Source organism: Osmerus mordax, chromosome 12, assembly GCF_038355195.1.
Source record: "Osmerus mordax isolate fOsmMor3 chromosome 12, fOsmMor3.pri, whole genome shotgun sequence".
Taxonomy (NCBI): domain Eukaryota; kingdom Metazoa; phylum Chordata; class Actinopteri; order Osmeriformes; family Osmeridae; genus Osmerus; species Osmerus mordax.
In genome coordinates, this window is record NC_090061.1 from 15,983,031 (window position 1) to 16,010,929 (window position 27,899).

A 27,899-nucleotide genomic window follows, 5' to 3' on the forward strand; every position below is an offset into this window, starting at 1 on the left:
ACACACACACTTAGGCCTACACACACTGCAGAGGTGGTCAGTCTAGGTGGGCTTATCCCAAGCCCAAAACAAACTCTAACCCCATACCCAGCCAGCTACTTCTCTTCTGACTGAAGCATTGACAAATATAATTTCATTTAGGATTTACACTGCCAGGGGGTGATTGACTGTTTTTTTTTTTTTTTCACATTGTTCCTTAAGGTCTCCGAATAGGGTATGTAACATTGGTTGGGCTGAAAATGGCCCGGGTGCTGTTCTATGCCCCCCTGATACATCCAGTGAAATTTTCCCGGGAAAAAACTCTAGGTTTTGTCCTTTTATGGTATGCTCATGAATATACAGTTGAGCTGCGCGCTGATTGGTTGGTTTACAACGAGTGAAGTAGTGATGGGCATTGCGGCTCTTTTTCGTGAGCCGGCTCGTATGGCTCAGCTCACCAAAAAGAGCCGGCTCTTTTGGCTCCCGAACGGCTCTTTAAAAAATTGACTTTGACTGATGGGTGTGAAAACTATTTGAATTAAATTATGAAATGAAATCATACTCGATTGTAACCTCATATCTTTAAAAATGCATTGATTTGTCATGGCTCTCCTCCGAGTTTTGACTACTCTCTACTTACTGTAAGTCGCTCTGGATAAGAGCGTCTGCTAAATGACTACATGTAAACATGACTGTGTGTGAGTTGGCTCGGCCCTCCGTCATGCAGGATTGACAGGAACAGAATGTGAGAATGATCGTGTGCGCCTTTAAGCCTACAATTATTTTTTTGTTGTTCTTTGAATTAGTCAATTATTTTAAATACAATAAAAATTCATTATTTCATAATCATTTAGTTTTTATAGGCTGTATTAATCTATTAAAAATAGAGTCGGCTCTTCCGATATGCGAGCCAGCTCCCGACGTTCACCTTCAAGAGCCGGCTCTTAGAGCCGGATCGTTCGCGAACGACCCATCACTAGAGTGAAGCTGCGGAGCAAAGACGCAATACGGCCAACAGCACTCACTGAAACAACAAAGGTGGAGACTTGAAATAAAAACAAACAAATAAATCTATTGTGTCTACAACACTTTAACAGATTGACTAGATATCATTTGAAATGATTACGTTTGTTGTTTCCACTTCTGTTGTCGAAGCAAACAGGATAGCCTTAGGTGGGTAACGTTAGCACTACAGCTTAGCAAACAAACTATCGTGACTCAACTCAGCTTCAGTTACACTCAAAAAAATGATTCAAGCCCTTCTTAGATCTGACACATTTAAATGTAGTTTATTTTATTTAAATACATCTATTTAAAAAGTGTATGTATGTTAATTTATTGGGTGTAACTTAAAATGTATGAATAGTTTCACCTAGGAGATGTAACTAGGTTAGATCAACGCAAAATAAATTAGCTTAGTTGAGAAACCACCCAAAATAAATTAGCTTAGTTGAGAAACCACCCTTTAAGGGTGGTTTCTCAACTAAGCTAATTTATTTTGCGTTGAAGTCTCGCACATGCTTAAAGTTTGAGCATGTGCGAGACAACTCTCCCACCCCTCATCTCTCACCGCCTTTTTGGAGCACATTTCCTAACGGCAAGAGACACTGACTGCAGGTGGTCATTCTTTGGTATGTATTTGTTTTTTATTAGTTTATAATGTACTTCGCTACGTGCATAATGTGCATTTCGTAATACTGACCTACATTTGTGCAACAGCCATAAAGCCATGCGAATTTTGCATCGTTTTCACTTTGTCAAGTCTGAGTTAGCAGGCTAGCTGAATGTGTATCGTCGTCGTTGCTAGCTAGCCTACTATACTTGAGGTAAAATATTTCAAGCACATTTTTAGCTTGGTCTGTTAATTCGTCCTCCAAAATTACATCCAAGTGTACTGTATTCGCAACTAGCTAGCCCGACACTATTTTAAGTAAAATATTTCAAGCACATTATTAGCTCGGAAGCTCAGTTGGTTGGTTTGTCCACTGCACGCACATGTATCGTGGTCGCAGTTACCTAGCTAGCCTAGTATATTTGAGGTAAAATATTTCAAGCACATTTTTTGCTTGGTCTGTCGATTCGTCCTCCAAATTACATTCACTTGTACCGTAGTTGCAGCTAGCTAGCCCGGCACTTGGGTACAATGTTTAATGCACATTTTAGTTCTGAAGCTCGGTCTGGATTTGTGCACTAAAATTGCATGCAGCAGGTGTGACCGCAACCATTGCCATTTCTCACTTGTTAAGTATACTATGTTAAAGTCTGACCTATTCTTACAGTATCCCATTTAAGGAAATGTAAGAGTTTTTCTACTATTTTAGTACTACAACTATCATACTTATCTTTTACAGTTTAATCAGCGTTACCAAGGAAAGGCAACCTCCTAGTGATAGTAAGTAATACGCTATTGTTCAATGCTGACACAAACTGATTTGTATTACTGTTTCATGCATCCCTGTACCGCATTGTAATGTATGCCAATTATCTTTGATCTTTTTCAGGATTATGAATGTGGCGGTGTAAAGAGTGCGGTTTATAACAGTCAAGCAGGTATTCGTTGTTGCAACATTTCAGGCAATCTCATGTGCAATTTAGGGGCAGTTATCGCTATCCATGTCTGTACACTGATTGTCCATGTACATTTAATACATGGAGCAAGCTACTAAATCACACATACAAGAGTCATAGTAAACAGCAAACTTCAGAGCAAGTAGAATTATCTACATTCCAGTGTCATGTGTGCTCATGCATAGACCTGGCAACAGAAAGAGATTATTTTAAACACATAAATCAACATCTCAGGCATGATGAACGGTTACATGTATGTTTCTAGGATGCACATTTAAAACTAATGTTTACAGTACATTTAACACACATAAAAATCGGAAACACAGCCAACATTCATTGAAAGACTTCAAAGCCAATGTTGTAACCTGCCGTCAGTTGCATCAGTCAGACAACTCTGCAGATAGGCTAACAGAGTCTGTGGATACAGATCAGGAACATAAAACACTAAGTTGTGATGCTGCAGAATTACACGTGCCAAATGTTGAAGAGAAAATAGCTTGCATTTTATTGAAGTTAGAAAATATTGTTCACATTCCAAAGAAAGTTGTTGATGAGGTCCTTTCTGAACTTCACTACATATTAAGTTCAGCATCTTTGCCTATCACAAAATCTATTGTTTCTGATGTATTACAAAGTCATAAACTAGAAGTTGAGGAGTCTGTTGTTGATGAACTTTCCACTGTTCTCTGCAAATCGAACCCGTTAAGCATAGCTATTGCAAAGGATGGCCCTCTTGCTACTGCATATAAACGTACACAGTACTACACCTCTCATTTTGGTGTTTTAGAACCGGTTGAGTTTATACTAGATGCACAGAGGAATAGGACATTTCAGTACGTTCCTATATTACAATCTTTGCAACTGTTGCTCTCTCAAAATGGTGTCCTTGAACATCTTGAAACTCAGAGAAACCAAGACCATTTAAATGCAGATCTCCAAGAGTACAGAACCGTAAGAGATGATGAGTACTATAAACAAAATAATTTATTGTCTGGTGAAGGTTTGAGAATAGCAGTCAATCTTTATGTTGATGACTTTGAGATTTGTAACCCTCTTGGGACATCTCGTAAGAAGCACAAACTCTGTGGTGTCTATTGGGTTTTGGGTAATTTGCCTCCAGGTTCCCAATCAACACTAGCCTCAGTCTATTTAGCTGTTTTATGCAAATTTGATGATGTCAAGACCTATGGCTAATGGAAAAGTTTTGGAGCCGCTCTTGCAAGACTTAAGCATTTTAGAACAGAACGGTGTCTTTATTTCTCAGCTTGGTCAGTTTGTGAAAGGTAGTGTCCAGTGTGTAATAGCTGACAATCTTGGTGCCCATGGAATAGGTGGTTTTGTTGAGAGTTTTTCTGGTGGGTCTATATGCAGGTTTTGTACTGGAGATAAGTCTGAATTTCAGACTAAGGATGTCAAGTCAGGTGCTTTTCAACTTAGAAACAGAGAGATTCACGATGTTCATGTTCAGTCTGCTCAGGAGAATGCATCTATCTGCTGTGGTGTCAAAAAACCGTGTGTTACAACAGAGCACCTTTTGCATTTTCATGTTAGCACTGGCTATCCTCCTGATATTGTGCACGATCTCTTTGAGGGTGTTGTTCCTGTTGAACTTGCACGCTGTATTAGTTTAATGATCTCCAAAAAATATTTCACTCTTGATGGCCTTAACGTATTGATCCAGACATTTCCTTACAAATGGGGGGACAAAACCAATCGCCCCCATACCATACCACGCTCGTTCAAGACTAACAACACTATAGGGGGTAATGCCCATGAAAATTGGGCCTTGTTAAGATTGCTACCCTTTTTGATTGGCCAAATCTTGCCAGAAGATGAGCCAGCATGGCAGGTGATTCTAGATCTTTAGGACATAGTTGAGTTGGTTGTGGCCCCTGTTCACACAAATGAGACCATTGCATATCTTGAGGCCAGAATCTATGATCACAGACACCGCCATCTTGAACTCTTTCCACAAATCAAGCTCCTACCAAAACATCACTATTTAGAGCATTATCCACAAATGATTCATTGCTTTGTCCCTCTTATTGCACTGTGGACAATGAGATTTGAGGCTAAACATAGCTTCTTCAAGCAGGTTGCTCGTCACACAAATTGCTTTAAGAATATACCTCGTTCACTTGCTATTAAACACCAGTTCATGCTTGCCTATCACACACATTCATCCAGTCTCAAAAAGTCATCCTTAGAAGTTGCGGATGTCTCAATCATGCCTGTTGATGTTCTTAACGAGGGAGTAGTGTCTACTCTGAAGCAGATACCCAGATCTGACTGAGGTTCATATGGCAAAAAATGTGTCTTGCAGTGGTATCCATTACAGTGAGGGAATGCTTGTTGAACACGGATCTGTAGACGGACTGCCTAAATTTCATAAGATCATTCAACTGTGCATTCTGAAGAATAAGTTGTGTTTTCTAGTGAAAGATGTATGTGCTTGGTATAGGGAGCATTTTAGTGGATTTGAGCTGTCTCCCTCTCCCACTAGAGAGGTTGCCATAATTGAGCTTGGTGACTTGGTAGACCCATATCCCCTTGTGGAGTACCTGGTTGGAGGTTTGCGCATGGTTACTTTGAAAAGATTTGTCATCAGTAAAGGTTAGTGTCATTGTTAACTCAAATAAGATGCATTTACACCTAAGGAACATGTGGTTCCTCCAGGCCTTTGTCTCTGTGTCCATCGTGGTCTAAAGTACACTGAAGATAAGGCATATGCTGCATGCACTCAACCAATCACCACTCAAAGTCCCTAGTTCCTTGGGAAAGTCCCTGCAAACTACCTCAAACTATTTGTATTTTAATCTAAATATACTGTTCTTGTTCTCCTTTTTCCTTTGTTTCTGCTTTAGATTAAAGGTGTTCCATAATGCCAGGCCCAGCTGTACTGCGGATCATCTTTGGCGATGAGTCTGACTCCAGAAAACTGTACCTGGATTCTGGAATTCCAGCCACAGTGGAAGAACTACATACCTTAGTCAAGACAGTCTTTCAACTAAAAGAGGACTTCCGGTTGCAATACATGGATGCTGACTTCAACGGGTTTATGAACCTAACTTCTGTCTTTGAAATTGAACATAAAAGCACACTGAAAATAATATACATTCCTACCATGTCACCTGTGGAGCCCTGCATTACTTTGTACACGTTAGACTCATCTGATGAGACCTCGATAAACACTCTCCCAGATCCTGAAACACCTGCTTCTTCCTTGGCCTCATCCTTCAGCGATGATACGCTGTGCACATCAACCCTGCATTCATCCCCAGAAACTCAGTCCTCACAATTCTCCTCCTGGCCCAGTGTTTTTGTGGTACCTAAATTTACATTTAGTCATTTAGCAGACGCTCTTATCCAGAGCGACTTACAGTAAGTACAGGGACATCCCCCCGAGGCAAGCAGGGTGAAGTGCCTTGCCCAAGGACACAACAAATGACTTAAAAAATGACTAAATGTAAATGTAACGTCAGTTGGCATGACCAGGAATCGAACTGGCAACCTTCGGATTACTAGCCCGATTCCCTCACCACTCAGCCACCTGACTCAAATTAATCTATGAGGCTGAATTTGAGCTAAACCAAAAGAATACAGAGTTCGAGACAGATGGAACATACTTCAACCCTGGCCCAAAGCTGAAAGGCGTTATCCTTGATGGCCTAGCCCAAGAAATGTTGAAGTACACAAAGTACCCAAAGGACTATCAGTGTGAAGAGGTAGCAGCAGCTTTGACAAAGGCCCATCCATGCTTGGGTGAGCTGGGGTCCACCACAGGATTTTGGGGATGGAAACAGTCACTTAAGTATAAAATGCAAAACTATCGAACAAAGCTTGGGCGACTTGGACATCCTGAAATCCGTGTGAACTCCTTGAAGCACAAACGAGAAGGCCAAGGCAAAGCTGCAGCCAACATCAAGAAACCTAGAAAGGCTGAAGTCAATTACATTCCTCTGTACCCAAAAGGTGAAGCCACAGAAAGCCTGGACAACGAGAGAATTGCTTTGTTGTCAGAACTGAAAAAGCGTGACAATGAAGGGGTGATCAAAACAAAAATGGGAAAAACCTTCTCCCACAGAAGACGAGAGATTGTGGAGCAGAGGCCCATGGTTGCAGAGTTCAAAAACAGATGGCCTGCCCTGTTTATGCAGTGTGAAGTAAGTAAATGTGTACAAGTGTTAACAATATATTGTTTGAATTTGCCAATAATCCTGCATCCTTGTGGTAATTATTATATCTAACAAAAAACTGATGTATGTATTTTGTTTGAATGTGTTTCAGGTGAATGCAGAGTTTTTGCGGATCACCACCAAGCCACTGCAATCAAAGTTTATGTCGCAGCTGGACCACTTCTCAGACAAGCTGATCGAGATCTTCAAGAGAAAAGGAGTGAAGGGGAAAAAGATCAGACGTTTTGGCAATCATAGATTCGGTTAGTAGAAATGCATATAACATCCTTTCCATTAAATTGTGGCTATTGTAAGGTTTAATTGTCCATCACTAGTCTCTTAAGCACTATACTTTATGCATTTCATTTACCCACTCACCAATGGCTGTGTAAATCATGCTAGGCTAGTTTGGGGCATTTAGGAGTAAGGTGTCTGATCTCAATAGATGACCCTATTGTCTACAGACAACTACATTTACATTTAGCAGACGCTCTTATCCAGAGCGACTTACAGTAAATATTCATTCCCCCGAGGCAAGCAGGGTGAAGTGCCTTGCCCAAGGACACAACGTCAGTTTGCATGACCGGGAATTGAACTGGCAACCTTTGGATTACTAACCCGATTCCTTCACCGCTCAGCCACCTACTCTCCTACCTGTGCCAGTCACTAAATTCTGTCCTGATTTTTGTGTGACATCAACACCAGGAGGGAGTGTGTCCTGAGAAGCCTTGTCATTTACCTTAATGAAGATCCAGATGTTTTCTTCAAGGAATATCTGGTAAGTTTAACACTGATGTTCCTCATGTAGCATCATAGTGTTACCCACACTTATTTCTCCCAAGGCACACTATTTATAATGAGAACATCCTATAGCATACTATCCCTACCAATGTCTTTCGGCATATGGGACAGGCTAGCAAGTGCACTTAAATATGATTTGGGAAATCACATCTAATTAACCCCAATAACCAATGAATTGACCATCTAGTCTGATTTTATATAGTTTGTGGTGTGTGGCATTTACTTAACACAAGTCCTGTGTTTGTGTTGTTTTTCAGGCCTCCGCTACTGAAGATGCAGAGAAGGACATCGAAAACAGTCATGGGGATTTACATGATCCAAAGAGATGCAGATGGAGAGCCAGACGACGTGGGAATTGTGATCGAAGGCATCAAAGTCCTGAGCAATGTGGGCAGTGTCATTGTGGGGTTTGTCGTGCTGTTTGGGCTCATTTATGCTCTTGATCTGAGCTTTCCAGACAATCTCAAGTACACCTTTGAGTTTTTCCAGAAGGTCATAATGAATCAGGATGGGCACAAGATGAATGCAAAGGTATAGCAGCTAAAAATCAAACTGTTTGCATAAGAGAAAAACTTGTGTCCATTGTTAGCGCATTAATAATAGACCTACCTTTTTCTGGTTAGGTGTTTTGATGGATATTACTGTAATTCTGAAATTATTTAACAAGGTTAAGATGCACTTTTTTATTTTTGGGGGAAATCTAGTTTGGATAAAAAGGCAACATTGTCCTTATTTTGTCAGGCCTTCCTTATCTTGTTGACCTTTTTATAACATTTCCTGATCTTTTGTTTTTTCGATGTCATGGATCCCATGGATTTCTAGCAAAAGTGCAATCTTCACTTTTTTTTTCTTTCTATGTTTAAATATCCTGCTTAGTGTGTGTACACATTTTCAATAAAAACACAAACCAGGTTTAGTCTCGTGTGTCTTAATGAGGGATTTCACTTTCAATAAATTGAATAAGTTTGAGTTGGACAAACATGAATTAATTTAATTGAGTTAATGTACTTATTTCATTTTAGCTGTATTTGTTGAAAATTAGTAGGACAAACTCAAATCAATTTCATTGAGTTAATGTAATTATTTCCTTTCAGCTGTATTTGATCAAAATGAGTCAGGGCAACATATAGTTTTTGGATGGAAATCCTGCCCACAATTAAATTGAGTTCATCCAATGACTTATTTTTTTGAGTGTAGCTCTAGCTATCTTGCTGAAAAATAGATCTGGACAAACATGCATCTTGAATTGTAGATTTACATGACAAAACAGGTTATTTATTTGAATGAAAAACAGTCAGGAACATGAAATAACGTTAGCCCCATTGCCAATAAACTAGGCTAAATCATCGCAAATTCTACCTATGCTCTTGCGTTAGCAAGCTAAACTAGTTTACATGCCTACAGTCTAGGTGTTTTCGCTATCTAGCTGTTCTTGCATTCCTTGCAAATCAGCGTTAATAAATAGGGATATTCCCATAGATAAACATCAGTCATGCCTGTCTAGTGTCTTGTTGTTTGGGAAGATGGCGAAAAGTGTCAGGATACCCGGTACAGCATGGAACACTGCATTTACGGCGCTCCATTTTCAATATCTTGAAAACGTATAAACTTTCTTATTTGTAATTCCTGTGGCAGTACAGAGCAGTGCGCAGCTAGCTAAATAAGTGTCGGAGATCTACGCAACCTCCGTTTATGTTCCTGGACTAGGCGTGACAAAGTTGATGCTGCAACTTGTGACGCAACAAGTTGCACTGTTTCAAAAGCTAGCGTTTCAAAATAGTAGTGAGAAGTGACATTTTGATAGGAAAGAGGTTTCAATGGACTTTGAGGTTCACTGTATGTCTATTTTACACACCAAACTCTAATATTTCAACTATGACAAGGTAAAATCGGTTGGCCCTTTAAAGTGGTGGCTAAACTGACTCATCAGCAATCAGCACTAAAGCACACAACTCTCAGTCACTCATCATCTAGCCTTTAACGTGGTAAGAGATTCCTTACCTGCTCAACTCATATTAGTGGTTCTGCTTTAAGCTTTAATTATCTTGTGTCTTCTACATTTCTCCCCAGTGATGTCTTTGTGCCTGTGCCCAATGATTTACAAGTACCTCCTAGCTCTCCGTATTCATTGGAAGGTGTGCGCAAGGTGTTGAGCAAGAAGAAACGCAAATGCTCCACCAGTTATCTTTCATTACCTATTATAGGCAAGTAGGGTGAAGTGCCTTGCCCAAGGACACAACGTCAGTTGGCATGACCTGGAATCGAACTGGCAACCTTCGGATTACTAGCCCGATTCCCTCACCGCTCAGCCACCTGACTCCCCCCTCATTTCAACGGGGGGGGGGGGGGGGGGGCGTGTCATATTCCCATGTAGTTTAGTGCATGACATGTGCACCAGCAGATACTATTTTAAAAGAAATTCCTGCATTAAAATAATGTACCGAGTCGGGAAATGAACAAATCGTTCAGATTTCTTTGTCAGAGCTGGCAGTTACCCTTCAAAATAAATGTGAAGATTTAGAAGGGAAGTCGCGGAGAAATAAGTTGGAATACCCAGGGGCGTATTCCAACTTATTTCTCCGCCTCAAGTGCTATTAATAATAGCACTTGAGGCCCCTGGGCTATGGACTTTTTTTTCATTTTTTGAGACCCCCCACACGCTAATCGCGCAATCGCACGAGTTGCTTGTGTTGTTATTTACATTCCGTTGCACGGTTTAGGCTGAAATTCAGTTTTTGTGGTAAAAAGTGCCTTGTGTCAACGAAGGGAACTCAGTGCTAGCCTACGTCACAACGTCAGCACACGTTAGCAACGACGCATGGATACAACGTGCATTGCTGTTGCACAGCAAGTATCGTATCGTGCCATGGTGTACTAGCAGCATTATTACATTTAGTCATTTATACATTTAAGCAATTCAAGACTTGCATGTACAGTAAGTAATGTCACAATAAATTATGTATTTAAACTCAAGCTTGTGTGGTGCGTCGCTGTATTCAATGCCACAGCCTAAACTTGGTCAAAAGAAGTGTTAATTTCTGGCGCATTCAAACAATTCCCTCAGTGAAGTTTGGCTAGCAACAGCAGCTAGGCTAGCTTGCTCGTAGCACAATTCAGCTTCTCCACGCAGAGCTCTAGACTGAGACCAAAAAGTTGCGTTTGAGGGCATATTTTCAGTTAGCAGATCGTTTGAATCGCGATTCCATCTGAAAAATACTGCCGGTGACAACGTTGTTAGAATAGCTTGTGGGTGTTCAGCTTGTTTCATATTAAATGGACCCATCTGCAACCGACGCAAGCAAGCACACCCTACAAATTGTACCCTCTCTAGTTTTTGTTACATTTTGTTTAGATAAGGGGGAGGGAGGGCCTCCCCTGCCTCCACATACAACACCAGATGCCACTGTAGAGCAGAGTAATGACATCGCGAATACGGACGTTTATCATCATTATTATTTTGTATTATTATTAAGAGGCCCCTGATTGGTCGAGGCCCCGGGCTTAAGCCCAGATAAGCCCGTGCATTAAGCCGCCACTGGGAATATCTGAATCTCCTGGCAGTTGTTCCACTTCAGAGATTTCAGCTTTGCTCAAAGATGCTGTTCAACCTGGAAAAAGCGCACCTGGTCGACAGATCGCACCGATCACTACAGCCAGCCCCACAAGGAGGAGAACCAGCCTGGACGTTCAGTGTGCGTCTTCACCACTACAAGGACTGCAACGATATCCTGCGCCTAGCAAGAACCAAACAGAGGATGAGGGTTGACGGCATGACCATCTCTGTCTACCCAGATTTCACTGCGAGAGTGGCCAAAGCGCGAGCGGCATTTAACGACGTTAGACGAATGTTAAAGGATGTGCCAGGAGTTATGTTTGGAATTCTTTTCCCAGCCCGGCCTGCATTACATTCAACGGGACCGAGTCGTTTTTCACGGATCCTGAAGCTGCCCGTAGGCTACATATGTTTCTCAGAACATTGTTCACAATCAAGACGGAGTCAATTTATTTTAAGTGTTCACTTAAAATACTGAATTTCTTCACAAAGTAGCGGTGCACCCTGCGCCACAACTCTCATCAGCTGGAATATAAAGGGAATGAACCACCCAATTAAACGCACCCGTGTCTTCTCGCACTTAAAATCCCTAGGCCCAGATATAATTTTCTTACAGGAGACACATCTCTTTGCTACGGAACGTTCTAAATTAGAAACAGGCTGGGTTGATCAAATATTCTGCTCTAACTATGAGGCCAGAGGGGTGTCCATTTTGATTAAAAGTGGGACCCCTTTTGTCCCATCTCAAGTTATTGTAACACTTGAATGTATATGGTAGGTGCTGGGCCTTTGTTAAGGCAAACAGTTCAGACAGGAGGTAGGCTTGTATAAATATAAAAAAAGCGTTTTATTTAATTACATGATTCGCTAAATACCGCACAACAACAAAATTAAGGCAAGACTAAAGCAGCGGCTTGCACCAGCATTCTGCAAACAGACATACATAGACATCATTAACATAACAAAACCCAATACAGTTACATTTCATCAGGCTACCCTAGACGCAAAGTTCAACAGCACTCACCCTCAATATCAATCAGCAAACATTTGCCTCCACTCGCGTGCTGCCGACCGTCTGTAATTGCCCGTGCCTCCCATTAAGTGGCCCACTCCCGACTCGCGCAGGTAGTGCCCCTTTTATCTGTGTCCCACCCGACACCTGGCCACACACGCGTCCGGCCACATTATCTCTGATACAAATGGGCGATACATCAGTCTCAGGGAAACTGTTTGGCACTCCCATTATCCTAGCCAACGTATACGGTCCAAACTGGGACAATCCACAGTTTTACTCACGCCTTATAGCCAAGTTACCAGATATCAACTCACATCATCTAGTATTGAGAGGTGATTTCAATTGCGTTCTTGACCCCGTTTTGGATAGGTCCAGGGCCGGGACCCAAATCAATATTTCCAAGTCTGGGGAGGTACTTCTGTCTTTTCTGAATGATTACAGTACCCTTGGAGAAGCTCTAACCCCACAACCAGACAATATTCCTTTTACTCTCCAGTTCACAATTCTTACTCAAGAATTGTTTTTTTTCTTGTTGATGATAGGTCTCTTTCTTTTGTCAAACATTCAAAATATCACAGCATCATTATATCAGATCAATGCCCTCTACAGTTAGACCTTAATATGCCTAATAGTAGCACAAAGCACGAACTTTGGCGCTTTGACCTGCTGCTCTTGGCTGACAATGATTTTACTAATTTCATTAGTAGTGAAATATACTTTTTTTTTAGACCAATACAACTCCAGGTATGTCATATAGCATCATTTGGGAGGCATTTAAAGCGTATATAAGAGGGATGTTGAAGTCATTCTGACCCATCAGTCATTGTGACCCACCTTCGTATTGCGACAAATTTACCTCATACAAAAACAAAGTGAAGCATTTTCTTTTAACTGTTGGGCTGTCTCAGACCCCCCACATTGGAATGGTTAAAAGAAAATTATTTTTATTTGTTTTTGTATTGGGTAAAATTGGGTAAACACAACGATGGTTCGTTATGAACCTTTGGGTCATGTGACCCGAAGGCAGCACAAGGGTTAAGTGGGTGTGTTTGTTTGTCTGTGCTGAGGCTCTGTGTAGGCTCATTACAAATGTGTGATCCATTGCACATGTTTAACCCTCGTGCTGCCTTAAACAAATAAAAATAATTTTCTTTTAACCATTCCAATGTGGGGGGTCTGAGACAGCCCGACAGTTAAAAGAAAATGCTTCACTTTGTTTTTGTATGAGGTAAATTTGTCGCAATACGAAGGTGGGTCACAATGACTGATGGGTCAGAATGACCCGAAGATAACACAAGGGTTAAAGGGGATCTAAATGAACTACAATCAGCTGATAATTGCAATTTTGTTTACTCAAAATTACAGTGTACTGCGAGTCACACCGGGGATTGAAAAGCAATCCCAAAGTCTCAAGAGTCACACAAGTTGAAAAGCAATCCCAACATGTTGGTCCATGTTTCATAGCTGTGTACTTTACATCACTCCATTTTGAATATGTTTTAGGCACTTGAAAGCTATTACATAATAACATTACTAAACAAAAGATAAAGTGAGGTAACATTTTCACCATGCATTATCGAGATAACATGGTGTTGCTGCTATTGGTTTTCAATTCTATCTTTTAATTATGAGATTTACAAACACAGCTGCCCTGGGCAGTTTGAACACTGTTACACATTAACTACACCACAATCAGACAGGCCATTCAATTAGTTATGCGTACAAAAAATATAATTTACTTAAACATAAACATTACACACTTTACTCAGAGAATGCGTAAGTGGCTGGCACACCTGTTTGTAATATACATATGTATTTTATGCACACCTTCTGGTCAATGATTTAATGATCCTGCTACTTTGCGTGCCTGTTTTGTATCCTGGATCCCTTTGATATGGACTACCTATCCATGTGTTAGGGAAGGAAAGATCATCTTAGTCTAAAGTTAAGCTGCACTGATCCATTAAATATGTCGCAAATGGATTGGAACACATGCACAAGGTCTGAGCTTCTTTGTTCCTTGTTTGTGGGTTTTGTATCTGCTTTAGTACATGATGCCCGATGAGTTGTTCCACTACACCAGTATCTACCCTCCATTCTGTCCCTAATTTTTAAACTAGACTGTTCCATCACTGATCCCCCCCCCCTCCCTCTTACCAAAGAACTAACTGATAGCTACCTTGTTTGTTTCTCTGCGTATCAACACAGTTCCATCAAGAATGTGAAGCTGCACAATGTGTTGGATGGTTAGTGTTACAACTGAACAGCGGCACTAGTTCATGCATAACCATTGGGGAACTCACCCTCACTGTTACTTTAATTGTTATTTGTTCCTCAACTGTCTCAAAAACTACTTTCTTCGATCTGAAGATACCTCAAACTTGAAGTGGCGCAAAGCACGCTGGAGAATTAAGTTCATGACACACTGCTTTGTGGTCGAACTGTAGCTGAGTAAACCACTTGTGTTCAAAACTGATACTTGAAATTAGCAGCCCTGGCTTCAAACCCCTTCAAAAGCCTGATCAAATGTATCTACTGTAAAATAATTGCATTGTAAGTGTTCTCTACACATTCTCTAAATCAACGCTCCAAATGTTGGAGTAAGTCAGGCTTTAACACAGTGTCATTCAGGGCCTTTAGAGAGGGGTAAGGTCACTGAGACCAGATGACAGAGATCTAATCAAATACAGGTTACAGTGACACCAGACAGACATATTTATCAGTTTAATTAGTGTCTGCATAGTGTATAGCTCCCTCACATACAGACAAAGCATTGATGTGAATGTAAACATGTAATGGAAGTAGCTGTGGAGGATGTGTATAGTCTATAAGAAATCTGCTGATGAGGGAGGTATTTAGCACAATAGAGGAGGTTGCTCTTCCTCAATTTTTTTAAGGCGAGAGGAAAATCTAAATATAAAAAAAGACTAATTGGTTGAAATAAATACATTATGAGCTCTGCCTTTTGTTTCTCTCTCAGCTTCATTCAGACCTTTGAGCCATGCTTGGCAAGTTACCTTATCAGTCCCACCTCCTCTCAGTGGAGGTAATAAATCAGAGGGAGAGGGTCTGTGTTGGGGGAGGGGACATGTGGGAGAAGTTAACAGAATTACAAATGATGCTCTGCCTACTCAGCACTCTTCCAGACTCATAGACGTCACAGACACAGCACCAGACTATTACATGCTGGACAGCAAAATTATGGTATGTGTAATGAAGTGCAGCTCAAGCTAGATGACTATCTCATTCACATACAGGCTCAAATTCAGAATCTCTGTACTGTTTTTAGCTACTAAGTTCCCACAAATTATCGAAGAATATAGCAATCTATATAATAATATAGCTGCAAGCAGCAATGGGGTGGCCAAGCAGGTCAGATGACCCAGAAGAAACTTTCAACATTCTCAAAAGAGGGTTCTGAGTACACACAGAAAGTTTGGTGTTAATCCATCAAAGATAAGCTGAGATACAACTTTCTGTTTGGTGGCTCTGCTGCCGTTTTCGATTGGCTGTACCGGACAAACAGTTTCGAAAATCTAAAATCATTTTGATAAAGTGAGGTGAAGTTTGATAGTGTAACAGATAACCAGTGATATGACAGGCTTGTTGGCTTTGGCTGGATTCGAACCTCTTACATTGCCCTTGCCAGGACACCAACTTATCCTAGTGAGCTATTCTCAGTGCTGGAAATTACTTGTGAATTACTTGTGTTCAGTTACTGTGTAAAAATATAAGCAGTTTTTCGTGTGGCAAGTGGTTGCCAGATTTGGCCCAAGTTTAAACAGCTGCAATTCAATCTTATTTTGACATGTCACGGTGATTGTGGTCTGAAGATAATCTGTGCCAAATTTCGTGAATATTGGATACATTTTGTAGGAGTAGGGAAAAAACGTTTTATTCATTCAAAAGGTGGCCGCATCAATTCAGCTGGTATCACAATTTAACATGTGTCAGACACGGGATCGCCCCCTAGAGGTTAGATGACACAACCTTTTGTGGAACAGGGTCCCGAGCACCTGTACCAAGTTTGATGTCAATTCAGCAAACATTTCCTGAGATATGATCTCACTTCCTGTTTTGGCGGCTCCATCGCCGACGTTGATCAGCTTTACCGGAAAAACTGTTATGAAAATCAAAAACCATGTGAAATGTTTGTGAGGCTTGATCTGAAGATAATTGGTGCCACATTTTTGCTTATTGCAGCGCCACCTAGAGGTGAAATGGCATGACCTATTTTGGACCTCTTTAGAAGAGAGTCCCTAGTCCCTATACCAAATTTGGTGTCAATGCAGTAAAGAGGTGCTGAGATAAGACTTTACTTCTTTTATGGTGGCTTAGTTGACGACTTTGATTGGCTGTTCCAGTCAAAAGGTTTAGAAAATCAAAAAAACATGTCATGGTTTTGTGAGGCTTGGTCTGAAGATGATCTGTGCAAAATTTGGTGAAGATTGGACAACTTTATAGGAGAGGTAGCGAAAAAACGTTACATTCATTCAAAACGGCGGCCACATCAATTCGGCTGTAGAGTGTGTGATGCATCACAACTTAACATGTGTCAGACACGGGATCTACTAAGATATCACGAGACAAAGGAATCACTTAAGTAAGACAAACAAATCACCAGTTATTAGTCAACTCACAAGCCTGCCTATTGTAGTGCCACCTAGATGTCAAATTACATTGTCTCAGACCTCTGAATAAGAGGGTCCCGAGTCCATACACCAAGTTTGGAGTCAATGCATCAAAGATTGGCTAAGATATGAACTCACTTCCCTTTTTCCGGATCAGTTGCTCAATTTGATTGGCTGTAATTCACAAACGGTTGCGAAAATCAAAATGCCATGTGATGTCTTTCGTGAGGCTTGGTCTGAAGATGATCTGTGCCAAATTTGGTAAAGATTGGACAAACTTTATAGGAGAGTTAGCGAAAAAACTTTATGGGATAACTTTTGTGAGGCTTGGTCTAAAGATCATATGTGGCAGTTTTGAAGAGGATTTGACAAGAATTGTAGGAGGAGTACCCTTACAAAAAAAAGTATTTTAAAGTATACTATAAGTTTACTAAAAAATGGATAGTACACTTTTAGTTCACTTTTGATACACTTTTAAGTATGCTTTGAAAATAGTTCACTTTTGATATACTTATAAGAAGTATACTTAGAAAATAGTTCACTTTTGATATACTTTTAAGAAGTATACTTAGAAACAAAAAATGGTATACATTTCTTCTGGAGTAGGATGTAGGCATTGTTTTCTTTTATTATACAGCAAAAACAGTCAAAATACTTTTAAAGTACATTACAAGTTACATTTTTTAGATCCATCTTGTATATTCTAATTATTCATGTCTAGGAAAATATATTATGCATTGCACATTGAATCTTTTTTGTTACTGAAGCTGTAACCTTAACTACGGCCAAAACATTTTGAAGCCCTATACTCTTATACGATACTAATAATTATCAATTAGAGTATTAATGGAAAAAACAAAAAAACTACTTGAGAAAGAAGCAGACAGAAGGGTTGCATTATGCATTTGAAGGTTATACTGTCAAACTTACTGAAGAACGAAATAACAACGTGAAAAAGATAGAGTGGCTCATTGGCTGGTCAATTCCCATGATGCAAGGCGGTAAATAGTGTTAAAAATTTGCTGATAAATCTGCCGTTTGTTCGAAATACAAATGTAACTTCATGAATTTCGTTTTTTTATTGTGTCTATTTAGAATGTAGTGTTTTGTTGCATGGTAATTGTCATTGTTGTGCTGGTTTACAATTGTAACCATGAGTTAAATGACTGTTAGGTTTGATAAGAAGAGCTAGATTAAAGCAAACCGAAGCCATATACAGGAATTAGCTTCTTTCAGCTCATAATAAGTATCACTTGGCAAAGGCCCCAGTTCTCATCAAGTGATGCAGCAAGATTGGTGGTTTTGGAGGGGCCCCTAAACATGTATTATAGTAAATCATAGTAAATGGACACTTATTGAGTTTACTTCTTGAAGTACTTATATTAATTAAAAGTTCACTTGAAAGTATTCCAAAGTATATTTAGAAGTACTTTAGGAAGTATACTTCATGAACTGAAAGTGCACTACACAGGTGACTTTAGAGTATTCAAATGTATACTTTGAAGTACTTTAGGAAGTATACTTCATAAACTAAAAGTGCACTACACTGGCTACTTTACAGTATTCAAAAGTAAACTTCAAATACACTAAGTTTACTTTAAAGTGTACTAAATGACCTAAAAAGTGGGCCAATTCAGTTTACTTAGTACAAAAATAGTATATAAATAAGTACACTGCTAGTAGACTTTAGGTACCATGATAATAGTATACTTTTTATACTTAAGTATACTTAGAAATTAAACTTGAAGTATACTTCTTTTTTGTAAGGGTAGCGAAAAACGCTTTTCCTTAACACTCAAAATGGCGGAGATTCTATATAACTGGGTATGATGTCATAGAGTGCGTCTTGATCCAGGGAATCCAACCATACCTCATTTTGGAAAATGCGGCATATGGTTCAAAAGTAACGTGTGTAAACACACCTTCATTTTTGCTAGAGAATGGGAATGGGAGACATGAAACTTGGAGAAATTGATGAGGGGATTGGTCCCAAAGAGTGTGCCAAATTTCACAACTTCTGACCATACGGTTCTAGGGGCTGCCATAGACTCCCATGACAGAAGAAGATGGATAATAATAATAATAATAAGAAAAGGTAGAAACACTTAAGGTGGCTTCGCATCTTCGCTGCTTGGCCACCAATAATGCCTATTGTGTCTGATCCACAGCAAATGTGAGCAGGCTGTACTGTTGTGCTGCCTTTCGTCAAGGACTGTCGCCCTCTGACTGTTTGTCACTTGAAGGCACTTCCCTCTGTGTATCTCTTTTCCTGCAAGCTGATAAAACAGGGTGAACATCTTTAGTTCATCTAAACTTTTTTCTCTCCTCTTTTTATTATATGTATGCCCTCTCATACTATCTTATCAGATTTTTTTCTCTACTTGTTTGGAGAGTGTCAGAGTGGGGGTTCAAACAGCAGACCTAAAGTTTTATGAGGATAAAGTCTGACTATGTTTGCGTGTATATGTTTGCTTGTGTGTACAACTGAGTGTGTGTGTTGGGGGGGGGGGGGGGGGGGGGGGGGGGGGGGGGGCAGGGGGCCTATCCCACACCTGGCATGGACCCTTTCTTTGGGCTGCTAGCAAGGATTTCAGGGGAGAGGTGAAAATGTTATGTACCTATGAAGTTGAAAAAACAGCCCCACACAGCTGTCACTTCCCTTCCTTTCATCTACCCTGTCTCCATATTTTTCAGTCTCTCTCTCTCCTCTCCCTCCCCCTCCCCCTCTCCCTCTCCCTCTCCCTCTCCCTCTCCCTCTCCCTCTCCCTCTCCCTCTCCCTCTCCCTCTCCCTCTCCCTCTCCCTCTCCCTCTCCCTCTCCCTCTCCCTCTCCCTCTCCCTCCCCCTCCCCCTCCCCCTCCCTCCCCGGCCTTTCTCTAAGCAACAATGTTAATAACATCAAATGTGCAGGGTGATTTTTGATCAACACACACTATCCTCTCATGTCTTGCAATAGCATATTATTTAAATAATGGAGCTATAAAGTATGCTGTTAATGAGGATAGTTCTAAATGCATGTCCCAAGGGTTTGGGAAACTGTTTGAGGGACAGAATTTATGACATCAGACATATAGTATGTATATAGTACATATATAGTATAGTATGACTTTTTGATCACAATATGAAGAGTAATATACGTTTGTCTAGGAGAGTTTTAATGGACTCTGAGAGGGATGTCACAGAAGAAAGCAAAATATGCAGAGGGAACAAAGGGTGTCTGATCTCTGAAAGGACAAATAAATATTGTTAACTGAATATCATCAAGTACTAACAGTCTCAACAGAGTGATGTTACGACTTGCTTTCTCACTGTTCCTTGTTAATCTACCATCTCTCAGTCAATTCTTTGTATATGTTTTAACGTAAATCCATTACCAAAAACTGGGTAACACTCTATTTCGATGGTCCATCTGTTGACACACTATAGGTTATCAGTAACTACTCAGTATCGTGTCAACAATGTATCAGTTTACATTTAACAAAACTATTTCAACAGATGAAGTTGTGCATTCAACTAACTGTCTGTAGACTTTCAGGTGCATTTCAAGTGTTGATCTACAGATTTTACTGAAAGTGTCTGCTGACTTTCAAAGCTTGTTGTCAACAGGTCATTAACCAATATTCAACTAACTGTCTGTAGAGTGTGTGATGCATTTTGATTGTCCAACTGTTGGCACACTATAAGCTGTAAGCCGCTACTCAGTATAATGTAAACAATGTATCAGTTGACATTCAACACAGTTTCAACAGACAAGTACCATACATTCAATTAACTGTCTGTAGATTATCAGATGCATTTCAAGGGTTGATCTACAGACTTAACAAAATGTCTGCTGACTTTCAAGGTGGGTGTAACCTCTTTGAAAAATGTTACGTTTTTGAATGTAATGTGTCAGTTTCACGTAACCGCTCATCTCACATCCCATTCGCTATTCACCTCGCTAGTCAATCTACTTCAGACAGGCTGCGGCCAACACGACAGTAGCAGCAACTCTACACATGGCCGATTATTTTCTTCTTAAAAATCTTGATTTTATTTGGGGACAATGACATGGCTCGATAGCTGGCTAGTCTTGTTGTTAAACACACTGTCAAACACACTGCCACCTCCAATGTGGTCAAATAAGGGACACTTTGGCAGTGGCCAATGTCGGGGGGAAATATTTAAGCGGGGGTTGTCCCCCAGGAGATTTTGGGTGTTAAATACTTCATTTCCTGCATTCTGGTGATTGTTTTCTTAACCAAATTGTGGTTTTTATGCATCAACTTAAATTCCTCTGCCACTCTAAACATACAATTAATGCAGAGCTGCATCTATTATATTTAAGATGCCCTAAATGGAAAATGTTGTTTTTCTTACATTTATGTTCCTTAAAATGTTTGATCTTGACTACATTTACATTTAGCAGACACTCTTAACCAGAGCGGCTTACAGTAATTACAGGGACATTCCCCCCGAGTACGTAGGGTGAAGTGCTTTGCCTAAGGACACAACGTCAATTTGCATGGCCTGGAATCGAACCAACAACCTTCTGATTAATAGCCCAACGCCCTAACCGCTCAGCCATCTGACCCCCAGTTTAGTTATGACTAAACATAACTAAACTGGCATCTGTGCAGTTTGAAGAGTTTTCTTTCACAATCCTATACTGAATCCTATACTGGAAGTCTACTGTTGAACAAAATATGAATCACAGTAAAGTATTTTTTAGATTTTTTGTGGGGGCTTTAAGGATTAAAACATCAGATCCTGGACATGTGCAATATGTTTGGTCTGTCAAAATTAACTATTTAGTTTGGAAGAAGCAAGAAACCATTGATAAACTCAGAAATAGCAAATGACCTGGTAGACCACCAAAGACCACTATGATGGATATTTAATTTATTTGTGAAATTAAATTAACAATACAATTAGTTGTGAAGATAAATGCATTAAGTTCAGAATATTTTTTGCTGTCAAGCCGATCAGAACAATTGTTAAAAGAGCAGGGCTCCTTTAAGAGATCGAGGCAGTTATTAGAATGCCAAGTCATTACAATCATCATCGACCGTGCTACACGTGGGACTTCTTATTTTGGTTTACCGTATTCAATGTGTCTGTTTAGTTAAATGTTTGCATGCATCCAATCAGTAAGTTAAATGTTATGTATTAAGTGTTCTTAGTAGCTATATGCCACATTGAGTTTTAAAAATACTGTGTTGCATACTGTTGGAATTAATGATTAGCTAGTTATCTAATTCATCATACTGGGTTTGTAACTGCACTGGACGTTTACGGTCGCGTTAAATATGGCTTGATATAATAATGCAAAGTTGTAATCGTGCAAGTATGTTTCGTTCTTTGTACAGAAACACAAGAATTTTGTACATTACATATCAGTATGTAAGTATTGTAGCGTGCAGGGGAAACAGACAGAACTCAGGACAGAAGAGGCAGGGATCACATTGTCAGTTTGATAGCTCAAGAGCCCAGATATATTTCCTTGTGCGGACACGACAGCTACCCCGGGGTTGAGATGTCCGCCAAAACAAATAACCAGGTTGGTGAGACCCGTTCAGAACCAAACCCAACTGTCTGCCTACTCGTCAGGTTCAAAAGCCCGCATAGTTTAACCCTCCCCTCCCTTTCCTATCCCTTGGTCCCACCCCTTTCAATCTTTCCACCTATTCCCAAACCAGGCTAGACATCTCCCCCAATTAACCAATAACACTCGAACTTGTGTAAATCATTCCCGTTCTACCCCCAGCATTACTGTATCATTATGTTGGTGTAAATACTAGTTCTAACCATAACCTACCCTATCCCCCACCCTCTCTACCTTTTTTTCCACGTGTACTTGTTGTTGCTCCTTGCTGCCTGAAGCAATGCCTTGTCCTTTAAAACCACTGTGTGGAATTCGTTGCAGGACAGGTCGAAGTTCACTGAGACGAGTAGCTCACACTTCATGAGATCCACCGAGCACCGGTTTTGTGCATCACTCCACTTGCTGTTCATCTTGGAGAATATTCTCTCCACAAACCCTGTGAAGGCTGGTATGCTCAGAACATATGAGACTATGTTGAGCATATTTGGGAGAACAGCTGCCTGAAATCCAGCCATCCACTTGCCTACCAAATATTTATTGTTCCATTGATCCCCCTCAAGGAACTTCTCCACAACGATGTTCAGTGTGGTGCACTCATCGTAGAGGTCGTACATGTTCACTCTGGCCATGAGGTGAAGCTTCTCACAGATCTTCTCCAGGTCATTGAAGGTGAGCTTGCCATGGAGAGAGAGGGGTAGAAGACAGTGAAGCCAATTGCTGTCAGAGAAGTCTAACCATTTCTCGATGTAGCTGAGGGCAGTGTTGATGAATGCAGTGAACTCCTCCCTTGCCTTGCCTGCATCAGCTGGAGAGAGACGTTGCAGCTTTGTTTTTGTGAGGTAACCATAGAACTGGTCATCCCGCCTCTGCCTTAGTTTGGCATTGAATGAATGCATGATTGGATACAGCTCTACACATGTAGTAGCACTGGTCTCAAGCTTCTTGACAACCTCTTCAAAGAGAGAGAGAATGTTGTTGCAGAAGAGGAGATATACCTCCACAACATCGCCATCATTCTCCTGTACTCCGGACTCAGTGGTGAGCTTCAACAAAGTCCTGATTTTTTTGGGGCACTCATCTCCAAGGCTTATGAAGAAGGACTTCAATGCCGACCAGCTTTGCAGGAGTCGTGAGATGGCAGGGTTGAGGGACAGCCATCTGGTAGTGACATGCCGCAGGAGTTCTCTGAACTCAAGGTCACAGAACTCACAAAACTCCTTTAAAGCCTCTCTTCTTTTTGCAGATATGGAGAAGAAGCTGTAAACTTTAAGAACCACATTTTCTACATCTACACTTAGGTTGTCAAGAGCATGCTTGAGCGTATTGTGGACAATGTGTGCATTGCAGTTACCCTGAAGTAAGTGGTTATTTTGTTGTTTCAACATTGTATAGACAGAGTTGTGGACCCCAAAGTTCACATTTGCGTTGTCTGCGCTGAAAGCAGAAACTTGCTCTATTTTCAAGCCAACAGCTTCCAACGAGTCCAGCAGACACCCCACGATCCCCACTGCTGATTCATCTGGATTTTCGACAAAGTCGATCATCTTATTCACCACACCACATTCTGGTGTGAAGAATTGGACTGCCACTGGGAACATCTTTCTGTTGCCTTTGTTAGAGGCATCTGTCTGGATGGAGAAAGGTAGAGGTGTTTCATCCTTCTTCAACATCCTGACTCTGTCTTCCACTGCCTTTGGTGCCAGCACATCCTTTACTAATGACTCTGCCTTGGTTCACCCACAGGAGATTTTTTTTGGCAACCTTTGAGTCTGGCAAAATCTTTGAGGTGAGCTTCTGTGCACAATCGCTACTATTGTAGCTCAGGTTGTGCTTTACAGTGTGGTAAACCTGAGTCAGCTCTGCAGCTGTTACCTGGGAGGAAGGAAGTATGAAAGAAACAATTAAATGTAAAATATATATTTTTAAATAATTGTTTGTACTTGATGTAAATATGTACTTGTAAATATGATCATATTTAAGCACAGACTGGAAATTAGGCCATCCTATACCTTAAAATCCTCAAAGTTGACAGTATTAAAAAGTGAATGTACAAGAAAATGTATGCTCATAATATTCAGAGATGTATGGCTATTGCTGTAACAATATAGGCTTTATTCTAAGACTTAAGTATACAGCCAGTTTTAATAAATAGCTAATAATACCTGTTTGTGACTCCTCTCTCTGTCTGCTATCCTCTGCTTTCCTTGTTCTCTTGTTGCAGAATTGTGGGTAGAGGTGAGGAGGGTGTTACTGTGATCTGGCTCTGTGTGTCCCATACACTTTAAGAGAGTGCTGGTCACAGACATCTGGGAGACCCTTCTCCACACAACATGTTTTTAGTTGTTATGTTGCTGTACTTTCTTCAGTTGTGATTTAATAAATTATTTTTGTTGTTGACCATCCTTCAAATATGAACAACTTTAGGTCCAGCCAGGTGCCCTCTGCTAGCTAGGCCAGTATACTAAAGTAATCTTGTCATTTGTATACTAGCTTTACAAATTAAATAGAATTTAACTAATGTTATTACATGATGACTAACTAATGTATCTAATAACAGTACACACATTTGCCCACAACTTACGTATCTATCTCTGGGGAAGTCTGAGGTATCATAAATTGAGCGATTCCACTCTGCATCCTCTGTCCCTGACGTGATAGTCCCCTTCTGAGTGCTGTTTCAGGTCTGCGTAACCATGGTAACAATGACGTTGCTTGACTGACTGCCTGTCATTCTGATATTCAAGAGTTTCACGAGACAGACGTATCAGAATGACAGGCAGTCACTGTCACTCAACGTCATTGTTACCATGTCTCGTGAAACTCTTGGTTTTATTATATTATTTCTTATGTAGGAGCATGTGAAAACGTAAAGTAAGAATTAGAGTAGGTTTAGCACGAAAATACGGGACATATTGCGGTAAATTGTATTGTTCAATACGGGACTGTCCCGTATTATACGGGACGGGTGGCAACCCTGTTTGGAGAAAATGTCAACTTTGCTGAGGTCATCTCACATCCATTTGCTATTCAACTCGCTCCACAGGCTGCTGCCGTACTGTAGCTTAAGTACTAGTATATGGCCGGCCGATACTTTGTTCGTGAAAATCTCGATATTGATTTTGGGACGGTGACATGGCTGGTTAGCTAGTAAATCTTCTTGTCAAACATACTGTAAAATTATATTTACTGTTTGTCAACCGTACACAATGTTATTGCCTTTGAATCTTGCTAGCATAACGTTAGCTTTCGGGCTAATAGCTCAGCCAAAGGAAAGCCGGTGTTGGTTCTATGACCTAAGCGGACTAGAAATATCAGAGTTGGCTAACGTTAAAAACATTAGATTTCTATTGCAAAACGCCTGAAAAGACAAATTAATGTGACCATGGTATAAGCGGGACAATGCCCTCCGCGGAAGCAGGAGGGCATTATCCCAGGAGGGCACGATGGTGATATTGTCAGGTGATATTGTACACCTCGTCGGGCATCATCCCTTACTTATACGACTTACAGTACTCAAGGACGCGTGTGTCCGTGCTATTCTCCGACATGCACTCTAACAATCACTGCGGATAGATGGCCTAAAATTTTGTACAACCCTATTTCTGATGCCGTGTCAGGCCACCACGGCTAAATCAACATAGAGGAAACACTGCATTCAGTTGAATATCGGTGTAAAATGATTTCCAAATCATTTAATTCGAAATGCATTTTGAGTTTAGTTGTGTCTAACACAACAACCCAACTATTTAGCTAACTAGCTAACTTTAAATCACTACGACCACTGCTGTTGGTCGCCTCGATACACAACAAACTAGAGAGGGTACAATTTCTGGGGAAATTGTAGGGTGTGCTTGCTTGCGTCGGTTGCACAGGGGTCCGTTTTTGAATGACATTTTTACAACTGATTTCTGTATATTTGATATGAAAATGCATACTTATTATTTATAAAGATTAAATAGATTTAAAAGCATTTTTTTTTGCTGCTCATTTACAACTGAAAATACGAGTGAAGTGTAGAATGAAATAGATGTCTTCTCATTTCCCCTGCAAGAGGCAGCCCCATCGTTGAATCAAAACGAATAAATTTGGCAGACCGGTGTAAAAATGGACCTAATCTCTATGACTTAAACGTCATTTTAAGTTTTTCCCTTCTCGTGATATTTTCAGGCATGTAGCCTACTCATTGCATTCATTCATTAATAAAGAACCCCCTTTGAAGATTATTCTACGACGTTACCCGGCAGTAGAAGATGGAATCGCGATTCAGACAGTCCCATCTGCTAACTGAAAATATGCCCCCCCAAAACGTAAATAAGCTTGACATTTATTTAGTGGAAAATCGCTCATTCATAAAAAGCTCACTGGTAGCGATCATTGTCAGTAACAACGCAAAATGCGATATAGCCCTGTGTGGAGAAGCTGCCCCGGTAAATTGTACTACTACGGTACAGTACTAGACTACTGCTGTGTTCGTCTTGGTAGCGATTGCGTTGGTTGAATTGGATTTAACGTTCCGTTGTACGGTTTAGGCTGAAATTAATTATTTTCATGAACAGATTGACAACGTTTAGGCTGTGGCAATGAAGTTCAGGTTAGTAATTAGATAGACTTTTGATTTAAGTAAGGGGAGTGCCGAACATGTTCTGTCGCCGTTTGACTTCCTACAGCTGTGTAGATGTTTTTGTAGTGTCTCGCGTAGGCTACAGCGTTGCAGTGAGCAACACTGGTTTGAAACCACAGGTAATGATAATTTCACCCACAAATCGTTTACTTGTAATGTAATGTCATAATAAATCCTACAACGAAAATGTATTTGTGAGGAATGTTTATTTTAAAGATTGAAAACAGATGCATCATAGACCACTGTAGTATATGTTGCCCGGGCAACAGAGGCTAATGTCATGATGCTAATGCTTCAGTGAAATAGTAGACTACCGTTTCCAAAAGTAGATGTGGGCCTACTTCCTTAATAATATCAGCTAATATTGTACATTACATTTCATAATTGTGTTTCACATCACAAAGTAAAATGAGTAAATAGTTATCACCCTGGCCTCTTTTCTTGTGTCGTTTCTGCAGCTGCCTTGCAGTAAAGCTATAGTTAGCCTAGCTATCCCCCAAGTTAACAGATGCGAAACGAATGTTCTGCCAAAGGTAGTCACGCGTGTTTTCGTGACGTTAGTGACGCAGTGACGTTAGTAACGTCAGTGACTGTGGCTAGCAAATTAGCCACCGTTAGCTTCACTTTTCGCCACAAAAACTTAACTTAAGCCTAAACCATGCAACGGAACTTAAATTCCAATAGAAGCAACTCAATCGCTACCAAGACGAAACGTTTGACACCTACGTTGTCTATGTAGGCCAAATATTGACTGAGTTTTAGGGGGGCAAAAATAAATAAAAAATAAATAAAAAATAATAATATATATGTGAGAGAACAAAGGTTGTGCTCTCGCCGAAGGCTTGAGCACACCCAATAATATATATGTGAGAGAACAAAGGTTGTGCCCTTGCCGAAGGCAAAGCACACCCAATAATAATAATAATATATATGTGAGAGAACAAAGGTTGTGCCCTTGCCGAAGGCAAAGCAC